This window comes from Littorina saxatilis, linkage group LG6, assembly GCF_037325665.1.
Source record: "Littorina saxatilis isolate snail1 linkage group LG6, US_GU_Lsax_2.0, whole genome shotgun sequence".
NCBI lineage: Eukaryota > Metazoa > Mollusca > Gastropoda > Littorinimorpha > Littorinidae > Littorina > Littorina saxatilis.
Genome location: NC_090250.1, coordinates 32,324,100 through 32,347,948, shown reverse-complemented (window position 1 = coordinate 32,347,948; position 23,849 = coordinate 32,324,100). Strand labels below are relative to the sequence as shown.

The window sequence follows — 23,849 nt, the reverse complement described above, 5'->3', positions numbered from 1 at the left end:
GGCCAAGCCCTTACCTTTACCCCCCTTCAGCCAACTTGAGCTTCCCCTGTTCCACATCGCATGCAGCCAACCATATGCACATCCCCCCCCCCCCCAAGCACACACACACACGCACTCATGCCCTGCTTCTGTTATTCATTGTTGCTTTCTTCGGCCACCGACTCGCCCTCTGCAGCAGACTCCGGATCGTTCGCAGCCCCGGTACTGCTTCTTTTCCCCGTCACGATGGACGCGATTTCCTTTCTCCTTAATTCGATGTTGGACTTGCGAAGCTCCACCTCGTTTTTCCGATCTTCCTTCTTCTTACTGCGCCGCTTGCACCAGACGACACCGAAGGCCGTGCCAACCAGGAAGGCAAAGCATGCCAGTCCGATGCCGACGAAGCCGCCAATGCCAATGGCCGCCACCTTAGGTTCCTCAAAGGTCGGGAAAATGAATCCGGGGATATTATCGCCATCGCTTCTGGTCACATGTACGAGTGCCCCTCCGACCTGTTCGATACGACGCACGGCGCAGAAGTAATCTCTCTTGTTTTCGCGAACCTTGTCTACGACCAAATCGAGGGTGACCGTATGTTTTTCTGAGCATTTCACTTTCTTATCTACCTTTTCCGTCATATTCTTCGCCAGCTCTTTTTCCAGTGGGTTGTACTGTCCTGCGATAGAGCTATCGCGGTTGCGGTAGACCCAGACTAGTCTGGTTTTTTCTGTAAACTCTACAGTCCCTATCACGGCGCTGCAAGTCAGCTTCAGTTTCAGTCCTGGCAAGATCTTTGCGTCAGCCGGCGTCCTGAAAACTTTAAAGTCCAAGGGTTCCATGGGCAACCGACTCTCGCCTGACCCCAATTTCGTACTTCCATCAGCGCTGTCATACTCCATACTGCATTTGTATATGCCAGCATCCTCACAGGTAGTTATTTTTATTAAAATCGAAATCGCTGATCCTGTTTGCCCACCACCTGGGAAGAGTTTTCCGTTGGCCTTGAACTTATTCAACTGATTTTTGATCGGGTCCCCTAATCTAGGACTTGATTGCCCCGCTGTTGACACCAAAATTTCCTCATCTGTGGATAGGCCATTATCAAGTGTGCGAAATATTTTAAGATAGGCGATCTGTGATATGTCCTTATTTGGGCGAACTGCGCAACCAACCGTCGCGGGCTGAGACGTAGATGCATTGAGCGACATGAGTTTTATAGACTTCAGAGAAATTGTAACCTGAGGTTTCACGATGTCGCCTTGTACATAGCCCAACCTGCTAACATTCCACAGAATCACGCACACCTTCAGAACAACGCAGAAGCCACTCAGGTTCACTCGATCAACGGCCAACATGTTTTCTTCATGATAGAAAAACTCACAGGCACTGTGTTGCCCTGTTTGATGTTTTGGCTTCTGAGGATATAGCGCTTTAGTGGCTGCATGTAGTGTAGGTCAAGAATTCTTCTGCCAGCATTTTCCCAGCACGCGTTACTGTCCCCAAATCTAAGACCACCAACAGGCTTACACCTTTGAGGTTTGCTTGGAAGAGATGAAACGGATCAATGCGTCATACACAGACGCAGTTTTTCTGTCATTAAATGACGTCATCGTCTGACACAAAGCTTTAGATGACGTAATGTTCTATATTTTTTATTCCAGCGTAAAGTTCGTGAACAATCACGATGCACACTGTGTGCAGAAAATGTATTTTTGCAAGGCACAACAGGAAGCAACTGTGGTGATCAGAGCGAATGTGCTGGCGTCAATGAAGCAGACTCGCCACAACGTATATACTCTGTGATCTCTCTCTCTCTCTCTGATCTCTCTCTGTGATCTCTCTGATTTCTCTCTCTCTCTCTCTCTCTCTCTCTCTCTCTCTCTCTCTCTCTCTCTCTCTCTCTCTCTCAATCCTTGAAAAATAAAGTTCCATCATCTCTCTCTCTCTCTCTCTCTCTCTCTCTCTCTCTCTCTCTCTCTCTCTCTCTCTCTCTCTCAGGGGCGGACCTAGTTGTGGATAAGGGGGGGGTTCCAAATTGGAGCAGGGGTCCAGGGGCCGCTCAGGCCCCGGTGGGGTCCATGGGCAAAGCCCTGGTGGGGGGTCTGGGGGGCAAAGCCCCCCAGATGCTGAAGGAATTTTATTTTTTTAGGTCAATCGGAGGCCTCTCGTGGAAGATAACAAGGTAAAAAAAACCCGGATGGGGGGTGGGGGGGGGGTTCCGGGCACCCAGGAACCCCCCCCTAGGTCCGCCCCTGTCTCTCTCTCTCTCTCTCTTTCTGCCGAAAACAGTCTATGGCCAAGTAAAATAGACGGCTGCCCATATCCAGACAAGAAAAGGATGCGACGACATTTGTCTCCCCAAGCTCTTCTAATGACAATACGAACAAGAAAAACAATGGAAGATGAAAAACGAAAGAAGATATGATTACGAAGTGATCAAAGATCACATTTCTTACTGAAAACTGCTCGTGCATAGGGTGTAGTACCTAGTAAGCGCCCACCCCCTACTTTGGGTCGGAATTGGTGCACAGGGGGGGGTGGGCGCTTACAAGGTACTTTACGCTATATGCTGCAGTGACGCTGAACGGACAGGCGTTTGAAGCCTTATTGCGAGTGTGTTGCTGGGTAAGCGTTGTTGGGCGTGTGCGTTTTGTGGGATTAACTGGATCGCTGCGTTACTTAAAGGAAAAGTCCAAGGTTTAGGGTCACTTTTGATATGTTGACCCTCTTAATTCATCAACCACAAATGCGTGTGTAAAAATGAACACAGAAATCCAAAGAGTATACTTTGACTCGTTGACTCACATGCGAAGCAAAAGTGAGTGTATGTACTCACCCGAGTCGTCCGTCCGTCCGTCCGTCCGGACGTCCGTCCGTCCGGACGTCCGTCCGTCCGGAAAACTTTAACGTTGGATATTTCTTGGACACTATTCAGTCTATCAGTACCAAATTTGGCAAGATGGTGTATGATGACAAGGCCCCAAAAAACATTTATAGCATCTTGACCTTGCTTCAAGGTCAAGGTCGCAGGGGCCATAAATGTTGTCTAAAAAACAGCTATTTTTCACATTTTCCCCATTTTCTCTCAAGTTTTTGAGATTGAATACCTCACCTATATATGATATATAGGGCAAAGTAAGCCCCATCTTTTGATACCAGTTTGGTTTACCTTGCGTCAAGGTCAAGGTCACAGGAGCTCTTCAAAGTTGGATTGTATACATATTTTGAAGTGACCTTGACCCTGAACTATGAAAGATAACTGTTTCAAACTTTAAAATTATGTGGGGCACATGTTATGCTTTCATCATGAGACACATTTGGTCACATATGATCAAGGTCAAGGTCACTTTGACCCTTATGAAATGTGACCAAAATAAGGTAGTGAACCACTAAAAGTGACCATATCTCATGGTAGAAAGAGCCAATAAGCACCATTGTATACTTCCTATGTCTTGAATTAACAGCTTTGTGTTGCATGACCTTAGATGACCTTGACCTTGGGGTAGGAAAAATGTGTAAAGCAGTTCTTAGTGTATGATGTCATTGCTAGGTTTAGTTATTTGACCTTGACCCTGAAGGTCAAGGTCATGTAAAGGTCAAGGTCAAGCATGTGAGTCGTATGGGCTTTGTCCTTGTTTTTGGTTGTTCTGAATCGTTCCATCGCGCGCGCAGTCTTGGCTCATGACCTTTTGCACATACGTGTGCTACGTCACGAGCCTTGAACAACAAACATGGCCGGCTCAAGCAGTGAGGAAGACAAGTGGAATACGGACCGGTTTTCAGCCAGCCTGAGGTTTTAGCGTGCCCGTTTGATCCTCTTCGTCGTCAAAATGCTGGCGAGGCCACAAGGAACTGCTTGAAACAGAGCCAGCATAAGCGGCAATACGAAATGGTATTTGATTCTCTTTGTTGTGATGTTGACACACTAGTCCATAGTCGCTACCTCTTGCATGCTAGATCGAAGTCAGTTGTGTTTTTCACAGATCAGTTGATGTGCTTCCACAGTTCTGTAAGTATGTAAAGATTATTGATTTATGCTATTATTTCAGGCATCTGGTGTTGTTTATTTTCCTATCTTTAATCAAGGATTTCGTCCTTGAAGTTGAACTGCCCAGTTTAGAATAGGCCTAAATGCTTCCACAGTGATGTTCACACGCGACTATCCTTATTTTCTCTTGGATTCTGAGTAATTCTTCAGTCACACAACGAAACATGTAGACAGCAAGTTAACATTGCGCAAAGCCAGTTTCTTGCGGGCCAAACTGCAATTATCCTGGTATTTTTATTTGCGACAGTAAGACACTACATGACATCGACACCACGAAACAGTGAAACCTTTTTGAAATGGCGGTGGGCTGCTTTCATGTGCTAATACTAATAGTGATCCTGACATTTTTCTTGCGAAACGGTCAAAGGGAAGTAATAAATGAATTTAGTTTTTTAAACGAGCACACGTGATTTCCGATCTCAAACTAGATCTGAAATCATAAGATTTTCTGAGCAGTGGCGAAACGCTGATGGCGTGATATCGCAAGCCGGTTTGGAAGCAAATAAGCACTGTCAGACATATGCTGAAACACGATTACAGCAGTTCAAACTTTTTGATCATTGATTTTTAGGAGTACGCAATATCGGACAGTCACACTACAAAAAGACAATGCGTTAGTACATCGGTATTCTCAAACGTCACGAACAGACAGTACGTTGCTACCATATATTTTTACTGTATTTAACAAAACCTCACAGTCCCATTAAAAATGTGTGGTGTGTGCCGAAAAGCAACGATATGAGATTCAGTCAGTGGGACCCTGAATCTACCTGGGGTTAAATCGGGTTATCGACTCTCATTGCATGAATTTTTAAACTGAAGAATATTATATATATACATTACATGTACTACTGTTCGTGTTGTTTTTGTGATCCACTGCAATTTCTGTGTATACCTTTGGATCTCAAGGTAATTTTTGAACGGAGCATACAGATGATACATTTTGCCATGATCACAGAGTGATACGTGTATTTTGCTTTAGGCCCCCCCCCCCCCCCCCAAAATTTCTGTTTCTGGTAACATGGCTAAAAAAAATAGGGTCGGTAGGTCGGGATTTTTATTTAATTTTTTTTTATTTTTTTTTTTTACCCCAAATGTAGACCAATAAAACTAACTTTAAAAATCGCGCAAAGAGACTGGATTCACTATACATAGAGACAAGACACTCAACACATTTACAAATCGTCAGCGGACTTTCGTTTTCACACGTTTTTGTTGTTCATTTTCTCACCCTGTCCTTTACCACCAAAAAATAAATAAAAATTTTTGAGTTTGGAAAAAAAAAGTTTAGGGTCGGCGCCGAAATTTAGGGTCGGTCGGGTGACCAGAAACAGACAATTTTTTTTTTGGCCTTATATCAGGTGTCAGTGCAGAAACTCCAAGAGGGAACGAAATTCAAATATCTGGAAAACCTGGATGAGGAGATAGACAGCCTAACAGCACATCCTCCTATGTTTGCTCGGACATCTTCTACAGGTTCAAACTGCATACTGTGCGTACACACAGGAATATGGACGACTCAACATTGATTAAAATGGGTAAGTAACACAACACAAACAGATGATTTCCATTATGATAGATTTATTTACCTGAAAGTAAAATTGACAACAGAGTGTACAATTTGTTTTCAAATACGAAAATATCACATTGGGTTTAAAAATAAACACCACCATCATATATCATTAAAACTATTCTTTATTTCTAAACACATACATATCAGCATAGTTTATTCATGTAAACATCCTCATTTCGGTTCCCAGTCTATCTGAAATCAAGGTAATATATGGCAGAAAAAATAGCGATCACACAGTGTTTCAGCATGAATTTGAAAACCTGCTCTACGTCACATAGACACAGCGTGTCTTATGATTCTATCCACCCTCTCCAAACAAACACGTACACGTTTTCTCTGGTACGAATGTCTTAAAAGCTCAAACTCAGCTGCTGTTTTATTCTGTCTTGCTTTGCAGGACATACACTATACAGGCACGCCGCTTACCCATAACAGGCAGCTGGTGCGCTAGCGAGTGGGGTTTCTCGGCAGAAGCATCAGAGTACCATTACCAACCTGTGCAGTCAAAACAATCAGAAATACTTTCCCAAACGGATGAAGAGTGGGGTTCAAACTCCCTGAGCTACAGAAGGCTGAAATATACTTTTGCAAATCGTGTGACTGTGTTGAACTAGTATCTTTGGTTGAACAGATTCCTGCATGGTTTGAAGATGATACTGGGTTGTCACGTGGTCCGGTACATGGTTCACATTCTGCAACATTTTGTTCCAGACTTTTTCCACTGTTGGTGTACTCCAGCATCAGGTAGTCAGTCCATGAGCCGGTCAGCATAGCCTGTGTCCAGTATTGTCCGTTTGCCTGTTGCCTGAAACGTGGTTTTTTGGAAGTAACTAACGATCTCTGCACACATTTTAACATGTGAATAAGAACAGAAAAAGTTTGTCAAAAGTATACATAGTTTAATTTGCATTTACTTCAAGGCCAGACTTTCTTCTCGTTCATTATTTCTTCATAAAGATTCTGGAAATTAACAAAATGTTTCCCCCTATCAAGGCCTCCTAACTTTTTTTTTAAATGCAGGTCGGTTTGTTGTCATCTGTGCATTACTACCTCTTGCCACCCGTGCGGTCATTGCCACCAGGTATCTCAACAATCAGTCTATACAGGCTTAAAGGCATAGAAAGCTGATGAATATACACGCTAATTGCTTTACCCAGAGCTGGAGACAGACTAAATTAAGTTCCCTGCAAAATATTGTGGTCTAGGAGCCCTTAAATGTTGAGATATTTGAATTTTTATTTTGATCTAGATGGTCCTATTTATAGATTTGGCAACACATGTAACGTTGATGCAAGGGAGCTAACACCGCGGCTTTGTTGACATCCTCACTTTTTCAGAGGCTAGAACAAGCTGTAATGCATGTATTATGGTCCGCGCATGGTGACATATCGTCATTATATGGTCTTATGGTGCGTTTGACATCGATTGTGGGCAAACTACACTTTGTAAACACGGGAGTGCGTTAGTATGCCTTTAAAGGCACGTCCTTTTTCAAAACAGTATTGCTCACTACACAGATCTGCGAAGACTTTTGCATAGAAAAAAAAATCTCTTGACTTTAACATATACTAGGAATAAACATCCTGACTGGTTTTTGGAGCTGGATTTTTTTAGGGAATGTTTTACACGTGTGGCGTTAAAGAAATTAATTCATAAAATTCTACATTCGCAAAGAGAGTACCCATACAGAGTGTTCAGTTCTGGTATTTTTCAAAACGGAAGGATGGCCATATCCCATGTAAAAGCCTGGTAAGATTTGAGATTTTGAACCCAATTGTTTACACGGGAAGGGCTGTCCATTTAAGAGCACGCATCCATGCCTGGATGAGAAATACACTGACAACACTGAAAAAGCACGAGTTTAACGTGCATATTCACAAAACTGCTTCAGAGGCCCGGTAAAGGGAACACATGTTAGTTATTTTAAGAGAACATCACGAAGACCTAATTATTAAATTAAAGCCTTTCTGCACGAATGTACATCTTCTATGAATTATATTCTGAAACGCCACATGTGTAATTCATTCCACACACAAAATCCAGCTCCAAGAAGCAGTGAGGCTGTTGATTATTGGTATGTGTTCCAAGTCGACAGATGATTTTTCCTGTGTAAACTGAGCCTTGGCAGATCTGATATAGTGAGCAAAGACCTGCATTTTTTTTAAACGTGTTCAGAGGCCTTGAAATGGTTAAACATTTTGTTTATTTCAAGTAGTCTTTTACTCTTTATGAAGAAAAAATTAACAATAAGGAAGGCAAATGGGTTGGACTGGGTGGCCGAGTGGTAACGCACTTGCGCTCGGAATCGAGAGGTTGCGTGTTCGACCCTGGGTCGGGCCGCTATTTTCTCCCCCCTTTCCTAACCTAGATGGTGGGTTCAAGTGCTAGTCTTTCGGATGAGACGAAATTAAAACCGAGGTCCCTTCGTGTACACTATATTGGGGTGTGCACGTTAAAGATCCCACGATTGACAAAATGGTCTTTCCTGGCAAAATTGTATAGGCATAGATAAAAATGTCCATCAAATACCCGTGTGACTTGGAATAAAGGCCGCGAAAGGTGAACATTCGCCTAACAGGCTTGAGGTTTGCTGGTCGATGTGAATGCGTGATATATTGTGTAAAAAATTCCATCTCACACGGCATAAAAGCGCTTTGAACTTCGGATAAGGCGCTATATAAATAAAGAGAATTATTATTATTATTATAAATGCAAATTAGATTCCTTTTGACGAACTGTTTATGTTCTTCTTCACGTGTTACATTATGCGTACGTAGATCGCAAGATATTTTCGAAAAAATTCATAGATACGCCAATCTGCAAACGGACAAAAATTCACAATATTTATGAAGCCAATAAATTTGACTCAAGAACAAAGCTTATGTGTTTGAGGTGATGTGCATGGGTATGAATTTTGAATGAGTCCGTCAAAGATACCCTCCATGTCGCCTTACAGTGGAACCTACCATTAAAATTATACCACCGTAAATTACCTTGCTGTTTCAAATGTACTGCTTAAACTTCTTGAACATGCAACTCTTGCTGTCAGGTCAACAACATACTCGTGAATGTTTTGTTTTAGTCTATAATTAAAAATTTCAGAAAATACCCTTTTTTATATTTTTTATTCGGAAGCATACTAACTTTATTTGAAACTACTTCGACAGATATAGTTTTGCAGGTTGACGGGATGTGAGTTACGAAAGAAATTCAATCCATATGTCGCTCAGCACAGAAAGCATAAACGATTAACATGAGTAGAAATGAACCTGTACTTGTTTTCATAATGTATTATTTGGATGGTATCTGTCAAAGACACGTTCTCGTTTTTTGCAAAGCTAGAATAAGGCACTCATTTTCAAAACAAAACAAAAATCTTACGATGAATGGCACGTTGGTTTTCTCCTGTGGTGATTCTGGACGGTAGGAACAGGACTGGTCAACAGTTGCGTTGTGATCACGGAGAACCGGGAAATCTGGAATGGTCACGGTGTCAGTGTCTAGTGATCTGTTCTGACCAGTGGCCGTGAGTGATGATGAAAGGTCTGGAAGTAAAAGAAGAGAGAAAATGAGTGTGAGTATAAATCAATTCGAAAGTATGCTTCTGATCTATACAGTACACTGAACATTTTGACACCCTCTGGAAGTCGTCTGGATGTGTAACCATGTTGTAGCAATTAGACTGGTTTTGCGTCTCTCAGTCAATGCAGAAAGATGAATTCCCTGCACAATTCGTAATCTTCTTGTCTCTAGCATGCAGGTGTCTGTTTACCTTACCCAAGTTACCGGTTGCACATCCACCACAAGTTTAGATCTAGTAAAAATAGCATTAAACCATGATTCCAGCAAACGTTGCCAATTAGTGGAATTACGGAAGCTAAAGGAGTACCACTAATTGCAACAAAAATGAAATCAGCACAGACTGGTAGATAAAGTGTCCTTTAGTACCCAGTTCAAAATCTAAGCCCTGAGGTAATGGAATAAGTGAGTTATCGGATCAGAAAAGTCATGCAATCACACGGAACAAGCAGATTTGACTGGTTTGGCCTGCCGTCGCAAAGCTGGAAGTTTATGCGCGCCATGCACTCAAAGTCTAGTCGAACGTGCTTCGCGTGGCCACATGCAAAAAGGTGAGTAATCGATAATATTTACGTTTTTATTCGTCCTTTAACATTTTCACCACCTCATTTTCTCGGCTGCATGTGTAGAATGCTAGCGCTAGTTCTTTATTTATGCCATACGAATGCATTGGAAAGAAAAAAGCCTGATATGCAGACGACCTAGCTTCGCTAAAAGTTCGTCTGCTTCCAGACACCACAACATGAGTCTAAAACTTGTTTTACCGTTTCAAACGTGCAGATAATATTTGCTCAGCATCACAAATACAATTATGAAGTTAGATTAGAAAGAAAAATGTATATTATACTCAAAGACCGTGCGAATTGTTGATCGTGCTTCCAGTATGTATGGTAGGCGAATGCTGTCAAAAATAACCTTCCTGTTGCACTGTTCGGTGATGTTTTATTTTTGTGTTTTTTTAATGTTATTGTCGCCATTGCTGACACTGTAGGCACTTCTCTGATGAAATGCTATCACGATAGCCTTTATTTGATGCGTAAATCATTAATGTTATCATTTTTTTTCTACAGTCACCTGCTTTCTGAGCGAAATCCTTGCTCTACACCAGTGACCACTGCGAATGAGACAAGAATGAGGTAGGTTTGACATATCAGCAATTTCTATAAAGGCTAAAAAAAAAAAGGGGGTTTCATAAAAAAGGCTTAAAGGTACTGAACTTGTTAAATCCAGGTGCACGGAGCCCCTGGGGCTTTTCGTCATACCGCAGGCAGCTATCCGTTAGAAGAACTACCATTTCATTGACTTGCACCCAAAGAGTCAAGAACTGCGATTTTTTTACGAATTAATTTCGTACTCGGACCCGGCTGGTCTTGACCTATTTTTGGATCTAAATTTAGATCAGGTAGATCACCACATCATGCACAAAAAGACACGTCACTAAGCAAACTATGTCAGACGTCATCATGAGTTTGTGTACAACAAAATGGAGGCCGGAATCACTCAGTTGAATCGAACTCCGACCAAACACCACGTAATAACTAGGTTAATTTATGCACTCGCGTGAACAAGAAACTGTCGAGCTTCACAGATGTCGTCGTTGGGTAGTTTTGGGTTTGATTTACTACCATAGGAGGATTTTTGAACTGTAAATGCATTCAGCTGCAACGAAAACGCAAAACGAAGGCTGTGAGCTGCACTGTGCCTTTAATAAAACAAATCCCGTATATCTTTCTTTCTTTATTTGGTGTTTAACGTCGTTTTCAACCACGAAGGTTATATCGCGACGAATCCCGTATATAATTTATATTTTCAATAAATCATATTTCAGTGGAACCCCCTTTCTTAAGACCAACAAAATAATCTGAGAAAACCAGGTCTTAAAATGGAGGGTCTTAATAAGGATGTTTCACCGTATTCAGGATATTATATAATAAAATATGGCAGACAATGTCGATCATAACACTGGAACAATTGATGGCCTGAATACCTTCCATAGAATGGGCATGATTGCTTCCATAACCCTGTTCATCAAAAATAGGTCGTCCATCGCTCGGAAAACAGAGGTTAGGCTGGAGGAGGTCATGAAGAAAGCCCGTGTCAAAATCAGTTTCTACGATGAGAGATGTGAAGGCCTGGCAAGTCTCACCTATGAGAAGTTAAGGACAGTCCTAGTTGAAGACCCTACCAAAGAATTTGAAGTCTTATGGAAGTCAGCATGGCTGCTCAGTCCTCAGAGACCGTTCTGGTCAGGAGTAATGCAGGTCGTTCACAATGGTGACTTTCCAGGTCAGTCATCGATTGTCTTCTTGCCGATGATTGATCTCAAACCCAGTGACAAAACTTGTATCTATTCAACGCTGTTGTTTCTTTCTGCTGAAGCTAGGCGATACAACAAAACCCCTGTAGTCACCTTTTGATCAGCCCCTGTGGTGGAAGGCCCTCAGCATCATATCAGCAGAAGCAGCTTTCAGTGAGCTACGTTCTGTAGTTCTTCGGCTTGGTCCCTTCCACAGTCACGGAGATGAGTTTTCTCGCTTGTATAGGACATCTCATGGCGGAAACTGGCATGTACGATGCACTATGCACTGTGTATGCCCCAAATGCTGCCAAAGCACATCGGACCTACCAGCAGCTCTTCTAAAAGTGATTCGGTGTGCATGCAAGACTGACTGTGACACAAGAAGATGCAGCTGTCGTAAACACGGACTCGTTTATTCGCTTGGGTGTGGAAAGTGTCGTGGTGCCAGTTGCTCCAATTCCCCGTCCGGTGTAACACGAAATTTTTACTCCACGAAAAATTTACTCCAGAGTAAATATTTCGTACGAAATTCTTACTCCGAGTACACCTTTCGTACGAGAAAAGAACTCCCCAAGGCACGAAAAAATTACTCCCTCCACGAAATTTTTACTCCCCATTTTTTTTTACTTCCAGTATAAATCTCGTACACAAAAATGGGATGCGGGCGAAGGGATAATGCCAATAAGTGATCTCGCGCACACGAATGTCGCGCTATCCTCCTTCCACCCCTTCCACCACCAAGACTAACAGGGGACAAGGGAGTAAAAATGTCGTACACCTGGCATGGGAAGTTAAATTGCTTGTGTTTGGGTGAAGGAATTTATTCGTTATTTATTCGTCATGGGAGTAACATTTTTGAACGAAATGTTTACTCGGAACTCACCTGTCTTGGGGAGTAATTTTCTCGTGAAAAGGGGGAGTGCTTTTTTCGTAAAGGGAGTAACTTGTTCGTACGAAATGTTTACTCCGGAGTAAAAATTTCGTGGGAGTAATTTTCTCGTGTTACACCGGCTTTACTGAATAAGGCGAGGCATATTGAGAAGCAGAGGTGAGAGAATATAAAAGAGTGTGCGTGTGCTTGAAAGCACATGCGTGTGTATTTTTCTGTGTGTGTGTGTGTGTGTGTGTCTGTATGTTTGTGTGTGTGTGTGTGTGTGTGTGTGTGTGTGTGTGTGTGTGTGTGTGTGTGTGTGTGTTTAATATGCGAAAATGCACTCGGATTCTATTTTCAACGCGTTTTCTGACAACTACTGTCGTCATAGATATTAAATAGCTGCATTTCTGAGTCCTCTGAGCCGAGATCTTTCTAACGAGATGCAACATGATAGGCTTATCTTGGAGAACAAAACAGTGTCTTCTTCCACTAATGTATGACGTCACTAATATGCAAATTTCTCGATTGTGCCGATAGTTTGAAACTTAGATTTTGCACTGGGCACTAACCAGACTGTTTTGAGAACATTTCCGCAAAAAAAAAATTTGTTGCAAAAACTGGTGGGTTGAAGCATGATTTTTGGCACGGTAACCGCACTAAATATCAATTATCATGAATTGATATCAGGGGATAGTTTGCGACTGAATAGAATAGATAACGTGACACACGCATTGTCTTACGTGTCCACAACCCTGACTACTTTTTACTCTTACTCTAAAAGCTAGGCAGCTTACGTCGATTTTTTGACCGGATGGGGACAGATCTGACAAAAGTGTCAAACTTTGTGAGGCAATTCTGTAGACCCTACTTATTAATTTTTTGCTAGGCCCCATCAAATTTGGCCAATGCAGCCCAGTCATGTGACGTCATCCATTTTTCCATGGCATTAATAGAGGAAAATACTGCATTTTCATGTGTAAGCAAGATGTTTTAAAAATGTAAAGGCAATATGATCAATGCAATGAATACAATCAGAAAAGGATACATTTCAAATAATTTTTTAATCAATAAACATTCATATTTTTGCGAGATATTTGTTTATGGTTTGACAAAACTCGAAAATAAGGCCAAAAAAATCATGTCGCGACATTGTACGTAACTTGCTTCCATAGTATCAATGAACATGACAATTAAACATGAATTTGTTTCAGAAATATTAGTGTTTATAACTGCTTATTCAGCCCCTTAAAGTTTTCAACATTTAGGAAAACGTCTTTAAAGCAATTATGGCATGTACATCGGCAACCGCAGCTGGTACGAGTATGTGGATATCCATTGATCTATTTGTCACAGCTGCACTTGCACCATCTTGTGCATTGCCATCCAGCTTTCCTGCAACCACATGTGGTGCCACATCCTCTTGCACCCTTGCATGCACATTTGACTAGTTGGCTGCAAGCTTCAGATGCTATTGGCAGTGTCGCCCAAAAAGGGAGCCAAGCCTTGCTGTCCTTGTCCAGAGTCCAGCCCCATCCCTCTGGAGATGGTGCTTGCTGCTGGGCCTGGTCAGCAGTGGTCCAAATGCTTGCCTGGTAGACAGCACGGTTTGAATGCTGTAATAATGATCCCTGTGTGGGAGGAAGGGCTTTCGTCATCATCTTGTCTCTGTGGCAAAACAGCTCTCTGTGGGCCTCATCAACAGAGCCCAGCTGGCTGGTTTTGTCATACAGGACAACTGTGAAGCGTTCCAGCAATTTGGCCGACTGTCACGAATGGTGCCGCGCATACTGACCACCATGATTGCCAAGCTGTTGAGTATGCCTATGCTGAGAAGGACGATGGTGCCGATGTAGTAGTCATGTAGAAGGTAGCCCTATAATCGCAATCGCCGCACTCAAATGTTCTCTTGGCCCTTTAATTCCTGGGCCAGCCCCAGTGACAACAGTTGTTGGGACGCATGGTATAAATTCAACAACAACCGGACAGAGTATATGGGGGAATAAGCTGCGGCAATGACAAAGAGCACGTACGTACAGTTCCCCCTGAAGAAGCGAACAAGGAAATAACTTACCATGAAAGTCGCAAAAAGAACTCCGCAAGACTTGGAAAGACAAAGTCGTCGCTACCTATGACCCAATTACGCTTTACCCGGCATTTTGAGGTCATTGGAACATCGGAAATCGAATCGGGTCTACTTTACTGAAGCCAGACAATGATCATGAGGAAGCAGACACAAAGATACTGCTGCATCTACAAAATGCACTGCAGACTGGGTCCTGTGCTTGCTTAGTTCGCACTGTGGACACTGACGTCATCGTCATCATCATTGGAAATGTCTGCACGCTTCAAGCAATGTGTCCAGCGGCAGAGATTTGGATTGCTTTCGGCACAGGAAAGAATTTCACGTACTTTCACATCAATGCCATTGCTCTAGCCCTTGGAGAGGAAAAGTCTCCGTCGCGATATAACCTTGAATGGTTGAAAACGACGTTAAACACCAAATAAAGAAAGTAAAGAAAGAAAGAAAGGAAAAGTCTACAGCCCTCCCCACTTTCCTCAGCTTCACCGGTTGCGACACGGTCTCTGCCTTTTTTGGCAAAGGAAAACTGTCTGCATGGGCTGCATGGAAATGTTATCCTGCAGTAACAGAGGCCTTTAGGTTCATTGCAAAGAATCCTTTCGTTGCCATGGAGTTGAACAGCCACCACTTCAAATTGCTGGAACGCTTCACAGTTGTCCTGTATGACAAAACCAGCCAGCTGAGCTCTGTTGATGAGGCCCGCAGAGAGCTGTTTTGCCACAGAGACAAGATGATGATGGAAGCCCTTCCTCCCACACAGGGATCATTATTACAGCATTCAAACCGTGCTGTCTACCAGGCAAGCATTTGGACCACTGCTGACCAGGCCCAGCAGCAAGCACCATCTCCAGAGGGATGGGGCTGGACTCTGGACAAGGACAGCAAGGCTTGGCTCCCTTTTTGGACGACACTGCCAATAGCATCTGAAGCTTGCAGCCAACTAGTCAAATGTGCATGCAAGGGTGCAAGAGGATGTGGCACCACATGTGGTTGCAGGAAAGCTGGATGGCAATGCACAAGATGGTGCAAGTGCAGCTGTGACAAATAGATCAATGGATATCCACATACTCGTACCAGCTGCGGTTGCCGATGTACATGCCAGAATTGCTTTAAAGACGTTTTCCTAAATGTTGAAAACTTTAAGGGGCTGAATAAGCAGTTATAAACACTAATATTTCTGAAACAAATTCATGTTTAGCTGTCATGTTCACTGATACTATGGAAGCAAGTTACGTACAATGTCGCGACATGATTTTTTGGGCCTTTTTTTCGAGTTTTGTCAAACCATAAACAAATATCTCGCAAAAATATGAATGTTTATTGATTAAAAAATTATTTGAAATGTATCCTTTTCTGATTGTATTCATTGAATTGATCATATTGCCTTTACATTTTTAAAACATCTTGCTCAGACATGTATATGCAGTATTTTCCTCTATTAATGCTATGGAAAAATTGATGACGTCACATGACTGGGCTGGATTGGCCAAATTTGATGGGGCCTAGCAAAAAATTAATAAGTAGGGTCTACAGAATTGCCTCACAAAGTTTGACACTTTTGTCAAGTCGGTCCCCATCATATCGCTAAGCTGCCTGGCTATAAAATGTTTACGTGTATGTGTTCTGCGCGAACTTAGAATCCGGTTTCATTCTAGAATGGATCGGGTCCAGGTTGGAATTCTAACCCTGCGCAAGTACAGGGGTGCCATTCTAGAATGAAACCATGCGTGAAGCATCGCGAGAGTGAATAAAGGGGGCCGTAATGTTTGTAGGTAAGACATAGTTGTCTTCCCTTGAATTATCTCCAACTGCACCTTCCCTTTGATAAAATGGGGCTGATTTGTCTACCCCTGAAAAAAATCCTTTGGCGATCTTGCGATGTCATGTCAAGAAAGTTGACACTCCTGAGTACGCAATAAACAAAGGCAGACCATAGCAAGGGGGACTACCAGGGCGGTAATGTTTGCAGGGCAGTTGTTTCTGTGATGAGAGCCGGTTGCGGCCGCTTGCTGTCTCCCTCTCGGAACTTGTCCGGTTTTTTGACAATTTTTTTGACAGACAGACGGTCAGACCGACTAACCGACAGACAGACCAACAGAAGGACAGAATGAGTTATAGAGCTGTTGTCACAGGTTTAAAAAAAAGTTGACATTAACAAAAACAGAAATCAACAACAACTTTTGTCTGGTTTTATAATATTATGGGAAAACATTGAAAGCAATTCATAGTAGTAGTACTACCACAACAAATACTCTCAAAGGGGAATTCCATGCCTAAAAGTTTGACAGTTTTTATTTAATCTATCAGAATCCCTACCTTCCAAACTGTGATATGCCCACGTTTCAAACTCCTACAACCCTGCATTACTACTACACAAAAGAACAAAGTTCCAAGAATCATATCCTGGTGCACATTTATTTGTAGAGGAAGTACCAATCATTCAAGAGAGTTCACTTGATTTACAAATGGATTGGAGGTCTGTCATTTCCAAGCAACTGAATTGTAGCTTAAAATCAGTGAATACCCTTTATTTCTGACCAAGCCTCATTGCAATGACAGTCAATTAATTTTTCTCTCCAAAATCACAACATTATACCATGTCATACTTTCAAATAACCTCTAATTGCCCTTGAAAAAAATACAGGCTCCTGACGTTGTCAGTGCCCAGTGACGGCAGAGATTGACGAATTGCAATTCAACCCTGTAGCAAGATGACACCACTTGAGCCAGAGGTCAACTAATGATTAGTAATGACATTCCAATTCACAGCATCTTGATTGACAAGCTTGATTTTCCGTAATAACTGTGGAAAGTCAGAATTTTCAAAAATGTTCCCTGAAAAGCATACATACTCGAAGCTCAGCGTTCACAAATGAATCAAATGAAAGAATGAAATCGATGATTAGATGCCACAAGACCTTATGTCGAAATACAAACGCCAGTTATGGGATGATATGTCATTTTGGAGAAAACAGAGACGATTTTCTACAGAAACTAGCCTCGCCTTTGCCGATTTTCGTGGGGCCCACCGCATCCAATTGCTTTCGTTGTGGTCGGCGCTCATAGCGAGGGGTTTGCTATGGCTGCGAGTCTTGTGGTCAAAGCAGCACCGTTCTTAAGAGGCGCATGCCTGATAGAACGTTAAAGCTAGAACTACTTTAAAAAAAAAAAAAAAAAAAAAAAAAGCTTTTCCCTCGCTCAAACTATACAGTCATATTATATATCGATACAAAGCTAAAGACTTTATCTTCACAATTCAGAAGACCAACTTCATGTATATAATATGAATAAGATTAAAAGTTACAAGCGAGATCGGCAAAACACTGTCAGTCCGGAAATTTCCGTTCGTAGCGATCAGTGCTGAGTGTCTCTCAAAATCGTAATCACTTTCAGAACATCACAATCCCAATTCACGATGTCTTTGAGTAAAGTGTAAAAAACCCGAGAAAAAAAAACAACCAAACACACAAAAAACAAAAACAAACAGAAAATCCACATTTGTGGCTTTGGCTGTGTGATAGTCTAACTGAAATGACTATTCCAACTTGGACCCAAATTCCAACCTTGCGCACGGCCGATTCTAGAATGGACCAGCAACAAGGGTTTCATTCTAGAATGGCACCCCTGTACTTGCGCAGGGTTAGAATTCCAACCTGGACCCGGTCCATTCTAGAATGAAACCGGATTCTAAGTTCGCGCAGATCATATGCATGAAAATAAAAGCATGTAGGCCTACTCTGACCTTCAACGCATTCCTTCTTGTGAGATAATCCGCTGTTCGTATGTCGCCTCGGAGTTTCGATGGCTCGTCGACTGTACCAGCCTCGCGTAATACTGCCCTCTCCGAACTTTTATGAAGGGAAGACACTGCCAGTGGTCAAAACATTTGTTTCAGGGATGCAACACCAACTTTTGTGCTGCAGAAAAATGGCGAAATCTGTGTCCAGAAAGTGCCCGACACTTTGAAATCTGCACGCTTGTGCTGCACACATCTCTTCCATTTCCACAAGAGACTCAGAGTTTTATGAGGGAAAGTGTGCTATGAAATGCCTGGGGACATTGACGAGTTGTTGCAGTTTGCGGCTGCTCTCCACCGAGGCATTCTTTTCGGGCATACAGTGGTGACTTTTCTGTGTGAAAATCAAGCTGGTACTGAGTGGTAGAATCAACACAATAACTTGTGACGTCACAGTGCACCGACGTCACAGTGCACCGAAAACCACGTGACCACTACTTGACCCCAGGGCTGAGGTGCACGAAGCCAAAGTGGGTGACAACCAATGGGAGATCTGCCCAAGTCGGTCCGCTCCCTCCCGGGGTGCACGAAGCTTTTTTCACAGGGTTGCGTACCGAATGGGAGGCTCCCGTTTGGACCAGCTAGCTAGCAGCAGAGACTATAGAGTATACAGTCTGTATACTCTATAGTCTCTGCTAGCAGCCCCACTCAAAGAAGTTGGCACCCAAAACAATGGCGACCGCCTTTTTCGAAATGACATTTTCGGAGATTTTACAAAAACAACGCCCAAACGAAAAGGTAGAATGGTGCCTTCCGTTCGATTTCAAGTCATGCTTTTCACATTTCCAAGCAAGATAACCGCTGAGAGTGCAGAAACGCCGCTGTTCGACTTTGAAATCTCGAATCGCAGACGACCTTCGCTTTCACAGTACAATCATAGCAGGTGAGGCAGTATTACTCATTTCGATCAGCTCGTTTTCGTATTTTTTGTGCAGTACGATCATGTAGAATTATTGGAATCAAAGCAGGAATGACTAAGGCATGCAAATGCGTTGATTTTGTCGAAAGCTGTACAGTAGTTAGCTAGATTCTTTCTGTTGAGTTTGTTTGTATGACTGAATTTCGTCTTCAAAATCTGACCACTTCTGTGATTTTCATTGTTTGTTTAGCTCATCGGCAGGAAAATCGTCAGGCAAAATATCAACCTGTTGAATGATAACGTTAAGATAAGGGATGTTGAAACATGTATCTGCTTGCAAACACAAGCGCAAGGCCAGATCTATCTGCTTCATTGACTGCCAGATTTTCATTGAATCTTCAAACTGACTCGTTTGCAGACTCTCAAATTAGATCCAGTGTTTGTATTCTTAGATTCATGATTGACCATTCAGGCTGTTTACGATGATGACGTTGTGTTTGTTTATGCTGATGCAATCTGCAGATCAAAGGGGACTGACCACAGGCTGACCCAGTGATCAATACAACTTGTGTTTACCACTCAACATTTCCTTCCACCTATAACTCAAGGGCAAAAATAAAGGTACATGCTTGTGGATTCATTATGCAATTCATGTCTGTGAAGATCAAGATAGTTGTGAGCTTTAACTGATTATGCTTATTAATATAAGCACCATCCTCACCCCATAACACTCTCATATCATGTCCAACTAGCACTGTAACCAACCTTCAACCCTGCCCCCACCCCCCTATCCTTGCCCCCTCTCTGCATAATTATGTTCAATTTTTCAGAATGACCTTGTTATCACTCCAGCGTCTGACCATGGAGTCTACAGGCCATAGTCTCAGATCTATATGATCACGGGGGATAACAGGTCAAAGGCCGAACAGAAGCCGAAGGCCGCTCATGACACGTGTGAAGGCAAGTTTTGTCTGTTTTCTAGGTATTGTTTGATTTATGTCGGGATTTAAGGTAAGCTACTGATTCAGCGATGACTAAATTTGTTTCTCGATGCATAAAAAGTCAGGGAGCGATTGATATTTGCCCGTAAATAGCCTTCAAAGCTGAAAATGTCCGCGATCGAGCACCGGAAATGGCTGTTCGATGGGTTTTGCAAGTAGAAATGTGCTTTATTTCACCAAATCAGCTCGTATTTGGTGTGGATACGGGATTCTAGAGGACGAAGGAGTCATAAGAGGTGCAAAGAAGTGCTATTTGGGAGTAGAATAAATCTTCCGAGACAGTAGACAAGAGAAGGTCATATTTGAGAGATGCGCGTAGGCCGATTGTCTTTCCGACAAGCGAATGATACAGCAGATTAATCTTTCGTTTTGACCAGAAACCTAGTCTCTAGTTTTTATGAATGAGTTTTTTAATTAAAACAATCACGAGAACTCTCTCGCTTAACCTAATGGCTGTTCGATGGGTTTCGCAAGTAGAAATGTGCTTTATTTCACCAAATCAGCTCGTATTTGACATCGGTTTGGTATATATATATATTTTCTAATCCTACCGCGAACTGGATAGCAGACGCGGCACGACTGTTGCACCACACTTTGAAGTAATCCCACACTTTGAAGTAAATTACTTCAAAGTGTGGGGATGTGCCCCACACTTTGAAGTAAACCCATTTTTTACTTCAAAGTGTGGGGGGATCTTCCCACACTTTGAAGTAAACTCAGTTTTTACTTCAAAGTGTGGGGGATCTTCCCACACTTTGAAGTAACTTACTTCAAAGCGTGGGACTTTTGCATCGCCTGTTTGAGCCTGATGGTTTTTGTCAAAAAAAATGGCAAAGTCTTTTGGATGAGTGAACAGAAAAAGTGAGCGAGCCAAGAAACATAGTGATGTTTGTTATCAGGCTGTAAGCAATGTCCCATTGTTGAGTGTGACGAAAAGTCGTGGTGACGATTTTAAAACATGTTGGGTCACGCATGGTCCAATCTTACATGGTCCAATCTTACATGGTCCGACCTTACATGGTCCAACCTTACATGGCCCAATATTACATGGTCCAACCTTACATGGTCCAACCTTACATGGTCCAACCTTACATGGTCCAATCTTACATGGTCCAACCTTACATGGTCCAACCTTACATGGTCCAATCTTACATGGTCCAATCTTACATGGTCCAACCTTACATGGTCCAATCTTACATGGTCCAACCTTACATGGTCCAACCTTACATGGTCCAACCTTACATGGTCCAATCTTACATGGTCCAATCTTACATGGTCCAATATTACATGGTCCAACCTTACATGGTCCAACCTTACATGGTCCAACCTTACATGGTCCAATCTTACATGGTCCAATCTTACATGGTCCAATAATATATATGGACCATGTAAGATTGGACCATGTAAGGTTGGACCATGTAAGGTTGGACCATGTAAGATTGGACCATGCGTGACCCAACATGTTTTAAAATCGTCACCACGAGTTTTCGTCACACTCAACAATGGGACATAGCTTAAAGCCTGATAACAAACATCACTATGTTTCTTGGCTCGCTCACTTTTTCTGTTCACTCATCCAAAAGACTTTGCCATTTTTTTTGACAAAATCATCAGGCTCAAACAGGCGATGCAAAAGTCCCACGCTTTGAAGTAAGTTACTTCAAAGTGTGGGAAGATCCCCCCACACTTTGAAGTAAAAACTGAGTTTACTTCAAAGTGTGGGAAGATCCCCCCACACTTTGAAGTAAAAAATGGGTTTACTTCAAAGTGTGGGGCACATCCCCACACTTTGAAGTAATTTACTTCAAAGTGTGGGATTACTTCAAAGTGTGGTGCAACAGTCGTGCCGCGTCTGCTATCCAGTTCGCGGTAGGATTAGAAAATATATATATATATATATATATATACCAAACCGATGTCAAATACGAGCTGATTTGGTGAAATAAAGCACATTTCTACTTGCGAAAAACATCGAACAGCCATTAGGCTAAGCAAGAGAGTTCTCGTGATTGTTTTAATTAAAAAACTCATTCATAAAAACTAGAGACTAGGTTTCTGGTCAAAACGAATGATTAATCTGCTGTATCATTCGCTTGTCGGAAAGACAATCGGCCTACGCGCATCTCTCAAATATGACCTTCTCTTGTCTACTGTCTCGGAAGATTTATTCTACTCCCAAATAGCACTTCTTTGCACCTCTTATGACTCCTTCGTCCTCTAGAATCCCGTATCCACACCAAATACGAGCTGATTTGGTGAAATAAAGCACATTTCTACTTGCAAAACCCATCGAACAGCCATTTCCGGTGCTCGATCGCGGACATTTTCAGCTTTGAAGGCTATTTACGGGCAAATATCAATCGCTCCCTGACTTTTTATGCATCAAGAAACAAATTTAGTCATCGCTGAATCAGTAGCTCACCTTAAATCCCGACATAAATCAAACAATACCTAGAAAACAGACAAAACTTGCCTTCACACGTGTCATGAGCGGCCTTCGGCTTCTGTTCGGCCTTTGACCGGTTATCCCCCGTGATGATGGGATCAAGAGGATGCCACAATGATCAAGGTAACTTTGTTTGCAAATACTCAAACAGATCTAAATGCAGAAGGTGATTCACAAACAGACCCTCTCCCCCTCCCCTCTTCCACCTGCAACATATATTTTCATATCCATATCCAACTTTTCCATTGCCTCTTATTTAAAGATAGGGTGTCCACGCCGCCATCTTGGAGAGTTTTCTGCCGAATTGGGCCGATTTGAAGAGTTTGGGGAATCTACGTGTACCTTAATTAAGACGCACCTGGCTCGGTTTGCTCAATAAAGCACCAGAAGTATGCTAAATAATTAAATCAAAATGAGTAAATTGGCATTTGGTCGCGACCGAGCTCTCCACCATTTGAAGATTAAAATTGGCCGTCAAGACTGGTTTTCGTCGCCTGTGCTCGCCGATACGGCTGCTGTCATGACAACTGGCAAAAAATGGCGGACGAACCGGACGTATCGCAAAGAGCTAGTTCATTTCTCAACGAAATTGAGTCCAGAATGAAAAGGAAACCAATGACAGAACCTGAACGTGTAAGTGTAACCGTTGGGGCAGAATCCGCCGATGAAGCGCTCGCAGAAATCCTGCTAGATTTGTAAGTACGACAATCCAAGTTCTTGTTGTGTAGATCTATACTTTTTCCTGGCCGAAGCCTCATTACATTTTTAATCAGTAGATCTAATGCTTGCTGGTCCTGCCATTTCACTGACGAAAATGGACCAGCCACTGTTTGTATCCATGTGCATTTTCGTAAATTCCGTCACTTGACGAACTCAGAACTGTCATTTTCTTCACCGCGATACACAGTTCATTGCGAAGATCTTCCTCAGTAAATCGTTCAGATTCCACGTACGATTTGTTGTCAAGAAACAACTCAAACGAAAGTTTCAAATCAAACTCATCATCCTCCATCTTGCTTGTCGAAGCACCAAAGTACTGTATCGATGTAATGAATGCTTGATCAAGCGAGCGCATGCATACGTATTTTTTTTGGCTGTGGCGGCTGATTCTAGTTGTTATGTTTTCGGAACACAAAGTGATGAATTCTCAGTGAACGCACTATACAGAGATTAATGCCCGCTTTGCTAGTGACACGCTAGGGTCCGCGCTATACTGTTAGGAGGGGGGGGGGGGGGGGGGGGGTTTGATCGCTGACAGCTTCCTCGTCATCAGCGCAACAGAAACTGAACCAGCGCCAGTATTATCATCAACACC

At 42.5% G+C, this 23,849-nt stretch overlaps 1 long non-coding RNA gene across 1 annotated transcript; it reads left to right on the top strand.

Moving 5' to 3' along the window:
* Positions 1-18,886: 18,886 nt before the first annotated feature.
* LOC138968167 (uncharacterized) lies at positions 18,887-19,988 on the top strand. The gene is made up of 3 exons (XR_011456093.1): positions 18,887-19,111; positions 19,610-19,708; positions 19,918-19,988. It is a non-coding gene; the product is annotated as an uncharacterized lncRNA (long non-coding RNA).
* The last annotated feature ends 3,861 nt before the right edge of the window (positions 19,989-23,849 follow it).